The 19,721-nt window shown below is 37.0% G+C and overlaps 1 long non-coding RNA gene across 7 annotated transcripts in view; it reads right to left on the reverse strand.

Annotated features, from left to right (window-relative positions):
• Nucleotides 1-848: 848 nt before the first annotated feature.
• LOC103885167 overlaps nucleotides 849-19,721 on the reverse strand; it is a 54,582-nt gene continuing 35,709 nt past the window's right edge. For 4 of the 7 annotated variants that reach the window (XR_001903477.3, XR_001903474.3, XR_648095.4 and 1 more), the window contains 2 exons: nucleotides 10,529-10,640; nucleotides 8,550-9,774 (listed from right to left, as the gene is read on the reverse strand). This is a non-coding gene — a long non-coding RNA (uncharacterized LOC103885167). Of the gene's footprint in view, nucleotides 1,216-1,822; nucleotides 1,861-8,549; nucleotides 9,775-10,528; nucleotides 10,641-19,721 lie in introns of those variants that run through there. The other 3 variants (XR_001903473.3, XR_001903475.1, XR_001903476.3) reach the window with 3 other exon arrangements.

Genomic DNA, 19,721 nt, shown 5'->3' on the forward strand with positions numbered 1-19,721 from the left:
GTCAAGGATCAGCAACAAAGCCTGGTACATAGTAGGCAGTCAATAATTACTATATCATATTGATTCTAAAGTGCACACTTATTTTCACATTTTAACATCTCTGAAATTGAAATGGATCTATATTGTGTTATGGTTTAATGACAGTTTTTTCTCTTTCTTAATGTGCATAAAATAACAGTACATCTTATAGTCAGTGGCATCTTAAGTTGATGAAATGCAGTAATTTCTTCTCTCTCTTACTACTGTATCCAAGAACATATTTTACTCCCTCACAAACCTGACAAGTAACACAGAAAAAATAAAAGCAGCACTATAACAAGTGGTGCCTTACAACCATTTAGAATAATCAAGAACAATTTTTTCCCATTTCACCTGACTATTTCACTTTTAGAGCTGTGATAAGAGCAACAGAGATTTTTGTGAAATAACAAGATTGTTTAAAAGATCTCTTTTTGCCTTTTTCACAGACAGGCCTTGTTTAAATTTAAAAAAAAAATTAATTTTGACCAGATGTGGTGGCTCATGCCTGTAATCCCAGCACTTTGGGAGGCTGAGGTGGGTGGATCACCTGAGGTCAGGAGTTCGAGACCAGCCTGGTCAACATGGTGAAACTCCATCTCTACTAAGAATACTGGCACACACCTGTAGTCCCAGCTACTCAGGAGACTGAAGCATGAGAATGGGAGTTGCGGTAAGCCAAGATCACGCCATTGCACTCCAACCTGGGCGACAAGAGCAAAACTCCATCTCTAAAAAAGCAAAAAACAAAAAACCTAATTTCTAACTCTATGTGTTAGGGTTCTCCAGAGAAATGGAACTAGAGAGGAGATAGATAGATAGATAGATAGATAGATAGATAGATAGATAGATAGATTGATTTATTATTAAGAATTGGTTTACATTATGATGGAGGCTAAAAAGTACCATGATCCACCAACTGCAATCTGGAGAGCCAGGAAAGCTGATAGTGTAGCTCCAGTTAGAACCTGAAGGCCTGAGAACCAGGGTGTAAATCCTCATCCAAAGGCTGGAGAAGGTGAGATGAGATGTCCCAGCCCAAGCAGGTGGGCAGCAAGAAAAATGGTGAATTCTTCCTTCCTCCCCCTTTTGTTCTCTTCACGCCTTCAACAGATTGGATGATGCCCACCCGCACTGGAGAGGGCCATCTACTTTAATGAGTCCATGAATTTGAATGTGAATCTCACCCAGAAACATCTAGAAAGACACAACAGAAATCATATTTAGTCTAAGCACCCTGTGGCCAGTCAAGTGGACACACACAATTAATCATCTTACTCTAGATAACATAATTCTATGAGAGAAAATAAATTCTCCTTATTTAAAAATGTTTCATTTATACAATACTGATTGGTTCTGCCAAATCATCTAGTATTTTAAGCATGTTGAGTTGTTTCGGCCCAAGTCCTAGTTTTAGAAATGATTCATACGATTCACCTGTAATCCTAGCATTTTGGGAGGCCGAGGTGCAAGGATCACTTGAGCCCAGGAGTTCGAGACCAACCTGGGCAACATAGAAAGGCCCCATCTCTTTAAAATATATATATATCTCCATCACCTTCCATAGTTACCTGGCCGGGGGCAATGGCTCACACCTGTGTTCCCAGCACTTTGGGAAGCCGAGGTGGGCAGATCACTTGAGGTCAGGAGTTCAAGAACAACATGGTGAAACCTTGTCTCTACAAAACTACAAAAATTAGCTGGGTGTGGTGGCATGTGCCTGTAATCACAACTACTCTGGAGGCTGAGGCAGGAAAATTGCTTGAACCCGGTAGGCAGAGGTTGCAGTGAGCCAAGATCGTGCCACTGCACTCCAGGGTGGGCAACAGAGCAAGACTTTATCTGAAAAAAAAAAGAAAAAGAAAAGAAAAGATGAGAACAGCCATGAATGAATGCTTACAAACACACCTAGGTCACCTGTCCCCTTCTTCCTGGGATGCCCTTTCTCTTTGTCTTCCTGTTTATCTTTTGCCTCTCAATCTATTCTCTTTGCCTCTCTATCTATCTCTTTGGCTGTTTATCTATCAAGAGCCATCTACTGAAACAAGACATTATAGAACCTAAGAACTGGACTGAAACATTTCCTGATATGCCCAATCCAAAGTCAACTTCTTCTCAACAATTTCATTACTATATGAATAAAATAAGAGAACCCAAGTAATCACAAATGAAAATGTATACTGACTAAGAAATTAGACCTTCCCTGAAACTTGATCAGTCTTGCCCTGTCACCATTCCTGGAAAACAATGAGTTCTTGATAAGTGTTGAATGAATCTTTACCTTGCTTCTCACTATCATTCTACTTTTTCTAATATCTTCCCCGGTATTTATAGCATTTTCCTTTGTTTACTTGAGCAAGCAACGGCAGACTTTTCAATCTCCAGGCCGTGTTTACTCTTGCCATGCCCATCAGAAGCCCAATGCCTACCTCCATCCTCCTTTTCCCTCCTCACCCCCAGACTCTACAACTTCAGACTGTGAAAGATACCTAGTTTGCTAATGACCCTGACGTATTTTATATATCTTCTTGACACACTAATATATATTCTATAAAAAATAGAATACTAAACAAAAAATTTAATTTAAAAAAAAATGGGAGAGAGAGAGAGGATAGAGTAGGGGGAGAAGCAAAAGTTACACTACTCTGAATATATTTCATTTTGTATATTTGACTTTGAGGACACATAAATATTTTACATAATTATAAAACAAAATTAAATTTAAAAATTAAATTCTATAAAACAAAAACAAAATTTTAAAAATAGATCACACAAATTATTTCCAGTGACTTTACAACACAATAATTTGATTGTTTAATCCTAGTAGGATTAAACCTAAAGATAAAAAGAACTATATAAATAGCCATAAATTGGGCCAGTGCAGTGACTCCCACCTGTAATCCCAGGGCTCTAGAAGCCTGAGGTAGGAGGGTCATTTAAGCCCAGGAGTTCAAGACTACCCTGGGCAACATAGTGAGGCCCTTCCTGTACAAATAATTTTTAAAATTCGCTGGGTGTAATGGGGTGTTCCTGTAGTCCCAGCTATTCTGGGCTCAAGATTACAATAATGGTGCCATTGCTTTCCAGCCTGGGTGTCAAAGTGAGACCTTGTCTCTAAAAATAAAATAAAATAATTATAAATTGTCTGCAGTAAACACATTGTTGGTATAGTGTTGACACAGTTATTTTGGGGGGTTATGTTCTGTGGGACAAAGCAAATGAATAATTATGTTGGTGTCCTTGAGAAGCAACCGCTTTCTTCATGGAAAAAGAAGATACAGATGACGTAAGATTGATAATGTTAAACAAAAACCCTGTGATGCTGAGTTTGAATTAGAAGTATCAGTATGAATTCATCATTTATTTTATTTATAAAAACTCCTGGCTCTGTTTACTGGAAAAACCTAGAAACTTGACTGTAGTTTGAAAACATGATTTCCTCTAAAAAACACAGGATACATTGGAGAAATAGCTGTTTCCAAACATGGGACAGAAAATGTACCAGATGAAGCTGGAATATCAGACTATACCAAAAAGCAAGGAAACTATAAAAGACTAGTGTGAGCCTGTCAAAGGACTCAAGAGCCAAGCAATTCTCTCACTGGCCACCAAAGATAAGATAATGTGGGCATTAGTAGGGATTAAAACACATCAAATAAATTTAAAGTCATGAATTCATAATTATTCCTTTAAAAACTCTCATTGGTCACATATGGAGGATGCTGGAGAAGCAATTCACTATTTCGAAAACTGGTAAATAAAGAGAAAAAATCAAGCATAAGTATTGTTTTTTTATGCATACTATACTTCAGGCCACAATAACCATATTTTATACAGAAAGGTTTATCTTTGTAGAAATAACCCAGCCAATAAATAATAATACAATTTAAATATAATCTTTTTGTAAACCCTCATGAAACAATGGATCTGAAAAAAGATTTAATGGCTGTTAACATCACAAAAAGGTGACATTATTGTGTCTGGATAGAAGTACACAAGACCACCTATGAAGTAGCCACACACCAAATAATCAAAGATAAATCTCTTAAGCCTACAGAAATACAAGGAACAAGTTACAGAAATACAAAGAACAGCAGAATATGTTAAACAATCATCTAGAGGGGTGTCTTTGTCCATTCAGGCTGCTCTAAAAAATATACAATAAACTAATGGCTTATAAAAAACATAAATTTATTTCTCACAGTTCTGGAGGCTGAGAACTCCAAGATCAAGGCTTTGGTGTCTAGCAAGTACCCACTTATAGTTCATGGACAACCATATTTTTACTGTGTCCCCACATGATGGAAGGAACACAAGATCTCTCTTGCATCTCTTTGATGAAGGGCATTAATGCCATTCATGAGGGCTCCACCCTCATGACCTAATTACCTCCCAAAAACCTCATCTCCTAATTCCATTTCCTTAGAGGCTGGAATTTCAGCATATGAGTTTTGCAGGGACACAAACATTCAGACCATAGGAGGATGCAAGAAGTGGAATCCATACGATGATTCATTCTACAGGACAAAATGACCCAGTTTCTTCAACAAATAAATTACAAATGAAAAACGAGGAGATGGGGCAACTATACATATATATATATGCACTTATATATATTAATATAAATATTCATGAATATATATATTAATATATATACACACACATATATATTTGGGGTTTTTCTTTTCAGCAGGGTTTTTTTTTTTTCCAGACAGAGTTTTACTTCTGTCACACAAGCTGCATTGCAGTGATGCAATCTCAGTTCACTGCAACCTCCACCTCACAGGCTCAAGCAATCCTCCTGTCTTAGCCTCCCAAGTCACTGGGACCACAGGCACACGCCACTGTGCCCAATTAACTTTTTTATGTCTTTTTTTGTAGAGACAGGGTTTCTCTATTTTGCCCAGGCTAGTCTTGAACTTCTGCGCTCAAGTGATCTGCCCACCTCAACCTCCCAAAGTGCTGAGATTACAGGCATGAGCCATGGCACCCAGCCAACAATTATATATTAAAAGAGATTTAAGAAGCATACCAACTAATAGCAGTATGCAGAGTGTGTTTAGATCATGGTTCAAACAAACTCTGAAAAACAGTTGAGATAATTAAAGAAATTTAACTAATAACTATTTCATAGTATTAAGAATCATTCATTTTTTAGATGAAATAATAGTAAATCTTTTAAATATATTATTGAAATGTTTGCTGATAAAATGATAGGATGTTTGGGATTTGTTTCAAAATAACCTAGGACTGAGGGAAGGGAAAGGAGATGTAGATAAAATTCAGTCATGAAATCAATGAAGCTGAGTTAATGGGTACCTAAAGCGGGGTTCATTATACTATCTATTCACTCTATTTTTGAATATGTTTGAAATTTTCCATAACAAAAAGTTTTCAAAACTTGTTTTAAAACATTTTTTTACAGTATCATTGTAAAAAAAAAAAGTACAATATATCTCACACCTACAGTGAATGAATCATATAGAATATTCAAGAAATACTAAAGATAACATGCTGACATGTAAGTAAACTTCTCAAGTTTCCTCAAGGTGGTCAGATACTGTTTGCTCCAACACACCAATCTTCACATAACACCACTTCTGGAAGATTCTCAGTCACCTATAATACTGAATATGATGTTGAACATCTCGGAAACAGTTGTGCTCAACCCCCTGGGTCCCCTGGCAATGCTACGGCTTTTCCTAAGCATCTGTGGCTCTGTGTCCGGACCCCTGATTTTAGACTTACTGGTGCCAATAAGTCTCAATGACTGAGGTCCCTCACCTTTGAGGCTACAAAAATTTCTTGTACAAAGAAGATAAACACCCCTGGCTCCTCTTGTGCAGTATTCTGCTCATCTTTCAAGGTCTTAGGTACACAAAAAGATTATATTTACCTGACTAAGGCTGCTGGACCTAGATATGGGACCAGGATGGTAGCAGGGAGAGTGACAGCAGCACAAAAGTAGCAGCAACAGCAGCAGTGGCTGCAGCCAAGGGAGAAAGAAGGGATTCTGCATATAGGCATCACTGGGACCCATAGAGGGAGACAGGCTTGGTCATCAGTCCCTGGAGCCTAACTTTGTGGCATCTGTACAAATATTAATTCTGGCCTGAAGTCAGGACAGGAATTGCCAGGACACGGGCAGTAAACTCTCATCAGATTATTACAAAATAAAAGTGCACACATGGACATTGCAAGAAAGCATATGAGGGAGTCATTCAAATTCTCTAAAGAGTTTAGAATCTCAGATTTTGAAAACAGCCTCAACATTACAAAGCTGCTTAGAAACAGAAATAGGTTTGGAAATGGAAAAGCAATTTAAAGATCGTGGCTTAAAAATATAAAATAAATTTAAAGTTGGTGGCATTTGATAGAAAAATACACTAGTTTCATATGAAGCTTCAAATGAACAAATTATTAATGAGTAAGACAATTTCACTTTTCTTTATTTATTTATTTCTGAGGCAGGCTTTTGCTGTGCTGCCCAGGCTGGAGAGCAGTGGCTAGTCACAGACATGGTCATGGCACACTATAGCCTCGAACTCCTGGACTTAAGGGATTCTGCCTCCAACTTCTGGATTCAAGGGATCATTCTGCCTCAGGCTCTGAAGGAGCTGGGACTACAGGTAGGTGCCACCATGGCAGCTGAGACCATGTTTAAATTAGTTTTTTCCTTATAATTGAAGATATATTGGTAGACTGCATAAACCATTATTTTGAATTTTATACAAATCATGAAGCCACATTTAGTTTCTTATACAACCTCTACATGTTATAGGAAATGTCAAAGGAAACATTAAGATGCCATTGTATACATTTACATTTAAAATTAAATTTAGTCTCATACAAAACTAATTTGTATAAAGAATTAAATATTTTTAGAAAAATTGCTCTAAGAGAATCATCAGCTCTACATATTCTAAAATTTTTATTTCAAAACAATTTATCAGGCTGACCTGAGGGTAGTGAGTTATCTCAATTGATTAGTCAGTCAGTTACAGATCAAACTCTTTGTTCTACTCTTTCCCCCTTCTCACTACTATACTTGACTAGTCTTAAAATATAGTAACAATAATAATTTATCAGAAATGAATCCCAAATGTAACAGGCTACAAAGTACTCTTAACAGCTCCAATAACAATTGCATCAGCAGTAAGATCCTCATCAAAATTTAAAATTATCAAAAATTATTTGCAATCTGTCATTTTCCAAGAGAAACTAATGTGACTTTCAATTGCATCAATTGAAAATAAAATTTCTAAAAGTTTAAATTTTGATGATCCATTAAATGAGTCTGTGGAAAAGCAAGCCTGAAAAATCTTATCAGTAATCAAGATATCACATTAATAAAGTGGTATTATATATTGTATTGTATAATATTATAATGCCAGAAAATATTATAATGCCAGAAAATTTTTGTACTTTTTTTTTTTTTTTGAGACAAGAGTCTCGCTCTGTCGCCCAGGCTGTGGCGCAGTGGCCGGATCTCAGCTCACTGCAAGCTCCGCCTCCCGGGTTCACGCCATTCTCCTGCCTCAGCCTCCCGAGTAGCTGGGACTACAGGCACCCGCCACCTCCCCCGGCTAGTTTTTTGCATTTTTTAGTAGAGTCGGGGTTTCACCGTGTTAGCCAGGATGGTCTCGATCTCCTGACCTCGTGATCCGCCCGTCTAGGCCTCCCAAAGTGCTGGGATTACAGGCTTGAGCCACCGCGCCCGGCCAATTTTTGTACTTTTTAAGTTAATTGTTGCTCATATATCACTATTACCTCTATAATATTTTATAAATAATACAAATTTTTAAAGGAAAAACTTTATTTATAACACTTTTAATGACACTTTTTTCCTGCTCTTTAAACGTGGGCTCTGCATTTTCATTATAAAGCAATTTTTGAACTCTTACATGAGAGAATAGAACAGCTATAATTCTTACAAATGTTAAACCAATTCTTGCAAGCCCAGCATTATAGAAGGTTCTAATTGGGCAGGGTGGTGGTGGAGGGCCAGGAGGGAGGCCTTTAAAGATCAACAATTCCATTACACAGAGAGCAAAACTGAGGCACCAACCTGTAATTGTTTCAAGGTCACAAGTGATTCAGAGACAGACTTGGGACTAAATCTCAAGACTCTCAGTTTTACCTGACATAAATTCTACCACCTATTCTTGCTGATTCTATCAATGGTCTAGGAAATTAGAAAGACTGAAGCTTTTTTAAAAAGAGGCCGGGCGCGGTGGCTCAAGCCTGTAATCCTAGCACTTTGGGAGGCCGAGGCGGGTGGATCACGAGGTCAGGAGATCGAGACTATCCTGGCTAACATGGTGAAACCCCGTCTCTACTAAAAATACAAAAAAAAAATTAGCCGGGCACGGTGGCGGGCGCCTGTAGTCCCAGCTACTTGGGAGGCTGAGGGGGGAGAATGGCGTGAACCCGGGAGGCAGAGCGTGGAGAGAACACACCCCCCAAAAAACAAACCGGGGAAAAAAGAGAAAAAACCAGACAAAAAAAAAAAAAAAAAAAAAAAAAAAAAGAATGTATTATTGGGTGTTGTAAAAGCTGAGAATCCAAACAGGATTGCCAAACAACCTAGGTATCTACAGCATCATGCCTTTATCACCAAAAAAAAACTAGGTATTTTCAAAGAGCTGGAGCAATGGGAAGAAACACAACTATTGGCCAAGCCACCTCCAGAAGCAGAGAGGGAAGAAATATTCTTTCTCCCTTCTGGTCTTTCATCTTTCACCACAGATTCCCATTAGCAAAAATGAGCTGGAAGCCAGCTGACAGAAGAGCCTGGCAAACCCTGTCTTCAGGAGTCTGCCTTCCGTGACAGAGCAGAGAAAGGATGAGGAGTGAATCGAAGGCAACCAGCAAACGACTGGCACACGGAATAAGCCAGGAATAGCCTCAGGTGTGAGTGCTACCTGAAAATCTAAGAAGTGCTGGTGGCCAGATAATAAGACAATGAAAGCCCTTGTCACAGTGCATGGCGTATGGTGAGTAGCGGTTACAAAATCATCATCATCATTACTATTACTCTTAGTAGTATTAAACAGGAAGAGGTTAAAAAAATGATAAAAGAATCAGGGGAGTTGGTCAAAGAATCAAAAATATTGACAAGACAAAGCTGAATGTGTTGCTTCCTATAATCAGGGAGGGCTATGCCAGTCAGGCACAGCAGACTGTTAGCCTTATATCGAATTTTTCTTTAGGGGAAGCGTGAAGTGCTAGGAATTGACAGACTTTCAGGGATATGAGTGGTTGGACAACATCTGCGGAAGCTCAGTTACTCAGGTGAGACTGCTGCTGATTAGCTGGCACTGAGAGGTGTGTTTACTGGAGTGAGTCTTTCCCCGGCGAGCTGACTCATGCGAGAGGGGCTCACTGATGCAGGTTATTCTTGATCAACTGAATGGGTTTAAAACTGGTTCTTGTGGCTATTTTGTTTCCATTGCTACAGAAAACAACAACAACAACAACAAAAAAAAAACCAGTCTTTTTCTATGTTTGTAGGAACCTCTTTATTATTAGTCCTTCTTACTGGTCCTTGTTTAATCAAAGCTGCAGGAGAAAACATCAAGTGTTGTGCAGCTCTTTACCCCTGTTGGGGATTCTCCTCGAAGGTGAAGTTTCATCTGTGGATATTTGATTTTCAGTTTTACATGTCTATGAAAATAATTGTATTCTGGTTTTTGTCTTTGAATCATTTTTTGAATCATTTGTCAGGATGGTGGCTGCACACAAGCATTTAAGATTCTGGAACATAGACATTGAACACCAGTGAGATAAGTATAACTGGAAAGGCCTGGCAGATATTTCGGAACCATGACCACAGATTTCCCAGACCTGATCACGAAAACAAGTCTCAAAGATTTTCCAAGTCTATTTTAGGTAGCCAGGTTGCCTTTTCTTTTAGCTTAGAGATAGATTATTCCAATTCACCGGAAGGGTTTACACAATGTTAGCAATACACAATGTTAGCAATGGTAAAGAATCTTCCCTGGTTGGCCAAAATAAAATCCAAGACAATTCTATTATTTATAATGACTTGGTTTAAGGAATTTAAACTGGTTTGTTGTGTTTGCTGTGCCTCACAGTTTGGGATATATTATTTACTACGTCAACCAAAGTAATTTTTTTATGAAAGCTTCTAGTAGTTTCACTCCTGTGGATAGGATCATTATTCTCAGAATTCTCTCTCCATAAAGGGTTTTATGTACTCTTTGAAATGATATATAATTCATTTGGGATGTTGGGGAATTTAGTTGGGGAGCTAAATTGTATCAGTTATCTTTTGCTCTATGACAAATGATTCCAAATTTAGCAGCTTGAAAACAAGAAAATTATGTCATATAGTTCCTGAGGGTTATAAGTTTTGGAGCATCTTATCTGAGTGGTTCTGGAATAGTGTCTCTTATGAAGTTGCAGCCAGGATGTGAGCTAAGGCTGCAGTTCTCTGAAGGTTGGAATAGAGTATAGGATCCACTTACTTCCAAGAAGGCTCACTCACCTGGCTGTGGACTGGAGGCCTTAGTTTCTCACGGGCTGTTGGCAAGATTTCTCAATTCCTTGTCACGTGGGCCTTTCCATAGAGCTGCTGACAATATGGCAGCTAACTTTCCCTAGAGTGAATTGTATGATAGAGAATAAGGCAGAAAATACATGGTCTTTTATTACCTAACATTGGAAGTGACATACTATCGCTGTTGCCACAGAGGTCACATATACCAACCTTGGCACAGTGTGGGAGAGGTACAGTGTACAAGTGCATGAATACCAAGAAGCAAAAATCATTAGGTACTATCTTGGAGACTGACTAGCACAGAAATTACACTGTTGGAATGGCCTAACTAATAATTCAACAGAACAATGAATCTTGGTCCTATATTGGCATTAAAGAGTCTCATTGTTTTATAGAGAAAAAAATAACAAAAAGATATACAAGAGATAATTCAACATTGATGGAACTCCAGATATACTGTTTCTGAGTACTGTTGACAAATAGTTATTGTTTGTATTTTGTAATTTCCCTGGTGCAGGGACATTTTATTTCATTTATATATTGCATTCAGAGTATCGTTTGTTTGGCTTTTTTTGTTGTTGTTTTTGTTGTTGTTGTTTTCCTTCTCACTAGGCTTCTTGGACAAAGAGTATTGTTATTGGAAAGTCAGAGTAACATACCTTCACATCATTTATTTAAATGGCTGAGCTAAAAATAGTTTGGAAGAACTGAATTATAGAGTTATAATGACAATTACCTAGATCAAGGATCAGCAAACTTTCTCTGTAAAAAAACTAGATGTGAAATATTTTTGACTTTGTGAGCCATATATTGTTTTTTGGTCACAACTCAGATCTGCTGTTGTAGCACAAGAACAGCCATAGGCAACATGTTAAAAAAAAAAAAAAAAAAAAAGGCTGTGGCTGTGTTCCAAAAAAATTTTATTTACAAAAACAGGTGGCTGGCCAGATTTGGTCTGTAAGCCATAGTTTGCCAACTCTGGTCTAGACATAGGTAACTCATTATCACTAGTAAAGTGAATATGACAGGCTAAGTCAGAAGTAGAATACTTTAAGCAATAAAGGAGAATAGTATTACCACAAATATAATATATAAGAATATGCAATAGAGAGTGTGATATATAGAAGAATCTTCTTCCAATGATCTTTAGCCAAAATTATCTACTCCATGTAATCATTAGCTTATTCTGAGGATCTTGGGTTAGCAGTCAACTTCTGTGAACCATCTACTGAAGGCTCTCTGGAGAACTTCAATTTAACATATCTAGCAGATGTAACTTTTCAGTTGGGTCAAGGATCTTTTCATTTTTTCAGAGGATTAAGAGTGATAAGGACAATAAAGTTTACAACTAATGGAAAAAGCCTTACATAGCTTTTATGTAAGCATTCCATAAATAAGTATTCTAATTAAATATGTCTGTGTATTAGACAATTGGAATATTCTAAGTAAGTAACACAAAATCTAATTGTGCTTTTATTTTGTTGTTTTGTTTTGTTTTTATTTTGTTTTCTGCCATAGTAAGAGCTGTGGATTTTTGATAGGGAAATACTTCAACTTACCCAGGAAATAACTGTACCTATTAGTACACATTAATAAACACAATTGTATAAATTATATAAATCTATTTGGGGATGCTAAAACTATTACTTAGAGCAGAGGTCCACAACACCTGGCACCGGTTCATGGCCTGTTAGGAACTGGGCCGCACAGAGGTGAGTGGTGGGCAAGCAAGCGAAGCTTCATCTGTGTTTCCAGCTGTCCTCCATCACTCACATTACCACCTGAGCTCTGCCTCCTGGTCAGATCAGTGGTGGCATTAGATTCTCACAGAAGTGTGAACCCTATTGTGAACTGCACATGCAAGAAATCTAGGTGGCTTACTCCTTATGAGAATCGAACACCTGATTATCTGCCACTGTTTCCCATCACCTCCAGATGGGACCGTCTAGTTGCAGGAAAACAAGCTCAGGGCTCCCACTAATTCAGCATTATGGTGAGTTGTATAATTATTTCATTATCTATTACAATGTGATACTAATAGAAATAAAGTGCACAATAAATGTAATGTGCTTGAATCATCCTGAAACCATACTGAGCTTAATTTAATATACATAATGCATGAACTGGACATGTCTTCTGCTATACTACAGAAGTTTTCTGGTCAGTGTTTAATACTGTGGCAAATTTATCCCTACTGTGATGGGTTGTTTAATGGAGAATTTTGGCAAGTGTCAATTTGAGGTTTCATCTCATATTTCAAGATCCAGTTTTGCCAGATCTTAGTCTTATGGAGTTCATAATGAGATAACTCCCCTTGTTTCTTTTAAGAATTTTGGCATCTGGGACAGGTATGATGGCTCATGCCTGTAATCCCAGCACTTTGGGAGGCTGAGGCAGGAGGATCACCTGCGGTCAGGAGTTCGAGACCAGCCTGGCCAACATGGTGAAACCCCATCTCTAATAAAAATACAAAAATTAGCCAGGCATGGTGGCACATGCCTATAATCCCAGCTACTCAGGAGGCTGAGCCAGGAGAATCACTTGAACCTGGGAGGCAGAGATTGCAATGAGTCGAGATCACACCACTGCACTCCAGCCTGGATGACAGAATGAGACTCCATCTCAAAAAAAAAAAAAAAAAGAATTTTGGCATCCAAATTTTGTATGTATCTCTTATGGAATTGATGGACTTATTATTATTTCGTTGTTATTTACATGAGATCCTTGTATAAGAACTTCAGTCAGTCTGTTTAGTGTGCTATTCTGTTAAAATATTTCAATAGTACTTCTAAGGTATTTCAACAGTATCTGCAGTATAGTATACTAGCTTCAATAGTACCTCTTTTACTGTGTCCCTACCTCTGATACAGCAATTATTTTAGATATAGTAAAGACATCAAGTAATTAATATATTTGTTATTTTTAAAGAGTACCTGAGTAAGATTTTAAAACCTCTTTTTTTGTGTCATAGTTTAAATAAATGAATTATTTTAAAAGCATTACCAGGCCGGGCACAGTGGCTCGCGCCTGTAATCCCAGCACTTTGGGAGGCTGAGGCAGGCGAATCACGAGGTCAGGAGATCGAGACCATCCTGGCTAACACGGTGAAACCCCGTCTCTACTAAAAATACAAAAATTTGTCAGTCATGGTGGGGGGCGTCTGTAGTCCTAGCTACTGGGGAGGCTGAGACAGGAGAATGGCGAGTGAACGCAGGAGGTGGAGCTTGCAGTGAGCCGAGATCGCACCGCTGCACTTTTTATATACTTATTCTTTTATTTCAGTAATTTTAAGTACCCTAGAGAAGACCACAGTTCAGTCACTGGTTCAGTTTGAGCAATCTGAACAGGTAGTAAATTTTACAAGAGAGAATGAGCTACTTATTTATAACAAGCATAGTTTTTTTAATTGTAGTAAAAAACACATAACCTGTAATTTATCATCTTAACCATTAAGCATACAGTTCAATAGTGTTAAGTATGTTCACATGTTGTGAAACAGATCTCCAGACTTTTTATCTTGCAAATCTGAAACCCTGCTATGGTTAAATGACCCCTCAAAAAATTCATTTTGAAACTTACTCCCCAATGTGGCAACTTTGAGAGATGAGGCCTTTAAGAGGTGATTGGATCATAAGGGTTTAGCCATAATGAACAGATTAATCCATTCATGAATTAATGGATTAAATGGTTAATGGATTCATGGGTTATCATGGGAGCCGGACTGGTGGATTTATAAGACAAGGACTAGAAACCTGAGGTAACATGTTCGGCCCCCTCATCATGTGATGTCTTGCACTGCCTTGGGACTCTTCAAAGAGGCTCCACCAGCAAGAAGGCTGTCACCAGTTATCGTCCCTCAACTTGAGACTTCTTGGCCTCCATAATTGTAAGAAATAAATTATTTTTCTTTTAAATTATGCAGTTTCAAATATTCTGTTACAAGCAACAGAAAACAAGCTAATACAGAAAATAGGTGCAGAGAAGTGGGGTGTTGCTGATAACAAATACTCAAAAATGTGGAAGTGGCTTTGGAACTGGGTGATGGAAAAAGGTTGGAAGAATTTGTAGAAACAAGCTAGATAAACCTAGATTTTGAGGGCTTGGCACACAAGAAGACTAAAGAAAGTTTGGAACTCCTTAGTTATTGCATAAGTGGTTGTGATTAGGATGCTGATAGAAATATGAACAGTACAGTGACATCAGCAAGATTGTGGAGTACAAGATTCCCCAACATCAGTTCCCCGACAAAAATATAACTAGAAAATATTCAAAGACAAGAATATCACCCTGAATTCTCCAGAACTTGGGGGAGAAATGGAGACCCCCCCCCCTGCATCCACAGGATTGAGAGAAGTCACAACTGGTAAAAAGAATTGTTCATTTCAGACTGTGCCATTGCCTTTCCCAAGCCAGCAAAATACCACTCACAGAGATTTCTTTAAACTCATGATTTCTGTGGTGAGAGGAGGGAATTGGAGGTGCATGTTCTGTCTCTCCATTGATCTTCAAATCTTTATGGAAGCCTACTCCTGTCCTGTCCCACAGGAATCATCAGGAGTTCCAGGAAGCCTAAACCACCTGCAGCGAATTGGGGACAAAAAGCAGGGCATTGATCACAATGACTGGAAAGTGGATCTTGAGAGCTTCTCTGCACTCCAATAAAGTGGAGATCCCAAGTTGAAGAGACTGATTAGCACCAAAGCACTGCAAGGGTCACAACCTACAGGAAAGCCCAAATCCTTGGCCAGATGTTCCATAAAGCCCAGGTGCTTGTGTGGAGCATTCCCTTCCCAGAAACAACTAAAAGGTCAGAATTAAGTTACAGTGCCAACTTAAGTCTTCCTCAGACTGGGAAACATTTGCAGGGCAGCAATATATTTTTGGGGCAACATCTAAGTTCCAGTGCTCACTATAAGTTTTCCACAGACTCAAAAACAATGTGAAGGCAACAATTTAGTTATGGAGAAGCATTTAAATTCCAGTGTTCAATATGAGTCTTTCCCCCAGGCCAGGAAACTACAGTAGGGCAACTAGTTAGTTCCACTGCAGTGTGTCAGTTCAGGTCACCATAAGTCCTCCCCAAAATGAGAAGCAACAACAGAACAGCATTTAAGTTCTGACAGTAAGTAGTAAAGGTCTAACACCACCAGCGAATATCTGCAAACACTGGAATAGGTGACAGTCTCCTCAAATGCTCAGGCATCAATGGAAAGACACAAAAACTGTGAAAACTCAGAGAAAGATGACATGACCAAGAGAAATCAACAAAGCTACAGCAATGAACCAAGAAGAATTGAAGATCCATGAAATGTCTGAGAGAGAAATCAAAATAATCCTCTTAAACAAGTTCAGAGAGCTCAAGCAAATATGGATAGAAAACTAAATGAAATTTGGAAAACTATCCAGGAACAAAATAAGAAATTTGACAAAGAAGTGAAAACAATTTTTAAAATAATAGTAAACCTACAAATAAAGAGTATAATAAGTGCACTGAAAAACTCATTAGAAAGCTTCAACAGCAGACTTGATCAAACAGAGGCAAGAATTAATGATACTGAAGACAAAACATATGAAATTACGCAATCAAGGGAGAAAAAAAAAAAGAATTAAAAAGAATGAGGAAGGCCTATGAGAATTACAGGACACCATTAAATGAACTGACCTCTGCATAATAAGAATCCCTGAAGGAAACAAGAGAGAAAAAAGCTTAGAAAGCATATTTAAGGAAACAATGGCTGAACATTTACCAAATATGAAGAAGGGTGACAGCATCTAGGTACAAGAAGCTCAGAAGTTATCAACCAAATTCAGTTCAAAGAGGAATTCTTCAAGACACATCATAATCAAATTAGCAAAAATCAAAGACAAAAAAAGGATACTCAATGCAGCAAAAGGAAAGAAAAAAATATCACATTTGATGGAGCTCCAATATGATATGCAGTGGATTTCTCAGCAGAAACCCTGTAGGCCAAGAGAGATAAGGATGCTATATTCAAAGTGCTAAAGGAAAATAAACTGCCAACCATGCATATTGTACCTAGAAAAGCTATCCTTCAAACAAAAAGGAGAGATAAAGACTTTCCCAGACAAACAAAAGCTGAGGAAATCATCAACACTAGACCTGCCTTACAAGAAATCTAAAGGGAGTTCTTCAATCTGAAAGAAATGGATGCTAATGTGTAACATGAAAACATCTAAAGGTATTAAACTAATTGGTAAAAGAAAGAAAACAGACAAATTTAGAATAGTTTAATGATGTAATTGAGATAAAGAAACCACTAATAGCTTAAGAAAGAAGACTAAAAGACAAAACTGTTTTATGAAAATAACGACAATTGGTTAAGAAATAAGCAATATAAAAGGATGTAAATTGAAAAATCAAAAATCAAAATGAAGGGTGCTAAAGTGTAGAGTTTGTTTTGTTACTTTATTTACTTTGCAATCAAATTCAAGTCAGTATCAGTTTGAGATAACCTGTTATAACTATAAGAGGATTCTGTAAGCTTCACAGAAACCAGAAAGTAACAATATATAACAGAGACGCTTAAAATAAACAGCATGGAATCAACAGGTATCACTAGAGAAAATTGCTTAACCACAAAGAAGACAGTAAGAGAGGAAAAATGGAGGGAAGGACCCACAAAGCAATCAGAAAACAAGTAACAAAATGGCAGTAATAAATCCTTACCTATCAATAATACCTTTGAATATAAATGTATTAAATTCTCCCAAAAAAAAAAAAAAAACATAGAGTGGCTAAATGGGTTAAGATTTTTTAAAAGACCCAATTATATGCTGTCTTTAAGAAACCCACTTCACCTATAAAGACATGCACAGACTGAAAGTGGCAGAATTAAAACAGATATTCCATGCAACTGGAAATCAAAAAAGAGCAGGAGTAGTTATACTTACAGTAGAGAAAATAGACTTTGAGTCAAGAACAGTTAAAAAAAAAAAAAAAAGCAAAACAAGGATATTATATAATGATAAAAGGGTCAATATGGCAAGAGGATATAACAATTAAATATATATACACCCAACACCAAAGCACCCAAACATTTAAAACAAATATTAGTTGACCTAAAGGGAGAGATTATAATACCATGTGTTGTATTATTACAATGCAGTAATAGTAAGGGACTTCAGCACCCCACTTTCAGCAAAGGACAGATTGTGAAGACAGAAAATCAGCAAAGAAACATGAGAGTTAAACTGCACTGTAGACCACATGAGAGTTAAACTGCACTGTAGACCAAATGAACTTAACAGATATTTGCAGAACATACCATTTAACAGCTGCAGAATACACACATTTTTCCAGAACACATGGAATGTTTCCATAAAACATTCTCCAGGATAGACAATATATCTTAATAATTTTTCAAAAATCAAAATAATAACAACATATTTTTTCTGGAATAAACCTGGAAATCAATAATGGAAAGAATGTTGAAAACTGTACAAATTAATGGAAATAAAACAATATGCTCCTGGACAATGGAGGGACTGGTGAAGAAATTTTTAAAAAAATTTAAAACTCCTCAAGAGAAATTAAAATGGAAACACAACATACCAAAACCTATGGGATACACCAAAAGTAGTGCTAAGAGAGAAGAAATATCTACATGAAAAAGGTAGAAAGACTTCAAATAAACAACTTAATGATGGATCACAAGGAACTAGAAAAGAACAAACCAAACCCAGTATCAGTAGAAGAAAAGAAATAATAAAGATCAAGGCAGAAATAAATGAAACTGAGATAGAAAAAAAAAGAAGATTAACAAAATAAAAAGTAGGTTTTTAAAAAAGATAAGAAAAGTTCACAAATCTTTAGCTAAACTAAGAAAAAGAGAGAATACCCAAATAAATGAAATCAGAGTTGAAAAAGGAGACATTACAACTGATACCACAGAAACATAAAGAATCATTAGGGGTTATTATGAACAACTATATGCCAACAAATTGGAAAGTCTAGAAGATATGGATGAAACTCCTGTACACATACAATCTACCAAGACTGAACCACAAAGAAGTAGAAAATCAGAACTGATCAATAACAAGTAACAAGATTGAAGCAGTAAAAAACTCTCCCATCAAAGAAAAGCCCAGAACCTGATGGCTTCACTGCTAAATTCTACCAAGCATTTAAAGAATAAATAACATCAATTCTACTCAAACTATCCCAAAAAGTTGAAGAGGAGGGAATACTTTTAAACTCATTCTATGAGGTCAACATTACCCTGATACCAAAATCAGACAAGGACACACACACAAAAGAAAACTACAGGCAAATATCCCTGATGAACATAGATGCAAAATTTCTCAGCAAAATACTAGCAAACTGAATTCAACAACACATTAAAAACATCATTGATTGTGATCAAGTGGGATTCATCCCAGGAAAGCAAGGATGGTTCAATATATGCAAATCAATAAATGGATATATCACATTAGCAGAATTAAGAACAAAAACCATGCAATAGTTACAATAAATGCTAAAAATCATTCAACAATATTCAACATGCCTTCATGATAAAACCTCTCAAAAAACTAGGTATAGAACTAATATACCTTAAAACAATAAAAGACATATATAACAAATCCACAGCTAACATCATACTAAAAGGAGAAAAATTGAAAGCCTTTCCTCTAATATCTGAAATAAGACAAGGATGCCCACTTTCATCAATTTTATTCAATATAATACGGGAAACCCTAACCAGGGCAATTAGGCAAGAGAACAAAATAAAGGGCATCCAAGTTGGAAAGGAGAAAATCAAATTATCCTCATTCACAGATAATGTGATCCTATATTTAGAAAAAGATGCCACCAAAAAAATTGTTAGAACTGGTCAATAAATTCAGTAAAGTTGCAGAATACAAAATCAACATACAAAAATCGGCAGCATTTCTATACACTAACAACCAACAATCTGAAAAAGTAACCAATAAAGCAATCCCCTTTATGATGGTTATGAAAAAAAAAAACTAGGAATAAATGTAACCAGAGAAGTGAAAGATCTCTACAATGAAATCGATAAACACTTGAACTAAGAAATGAAAGAGGGCTCAAACAAATGGAAAGATATGCTATGCTCATGGACTGGAGGAACTAATGTTGTTAAAATGTCCATACTACCCAAAGTGATCTACAAATTCAGTGCAACTCCTCTCAGAGTAC

Source organism: Papio anubis, chromosome 5, assembly GCF_008728515.1.
Source record: "Papio anubis isolate 15944 chromosome 5, Panubis1.0, whole genome shotgun sequence".
Lineage (NCBI taxonomy): Eukaryota > Metazoa > Chordata > Mammalia > Primates > Cercopithecidae > Papio > Papio anubis.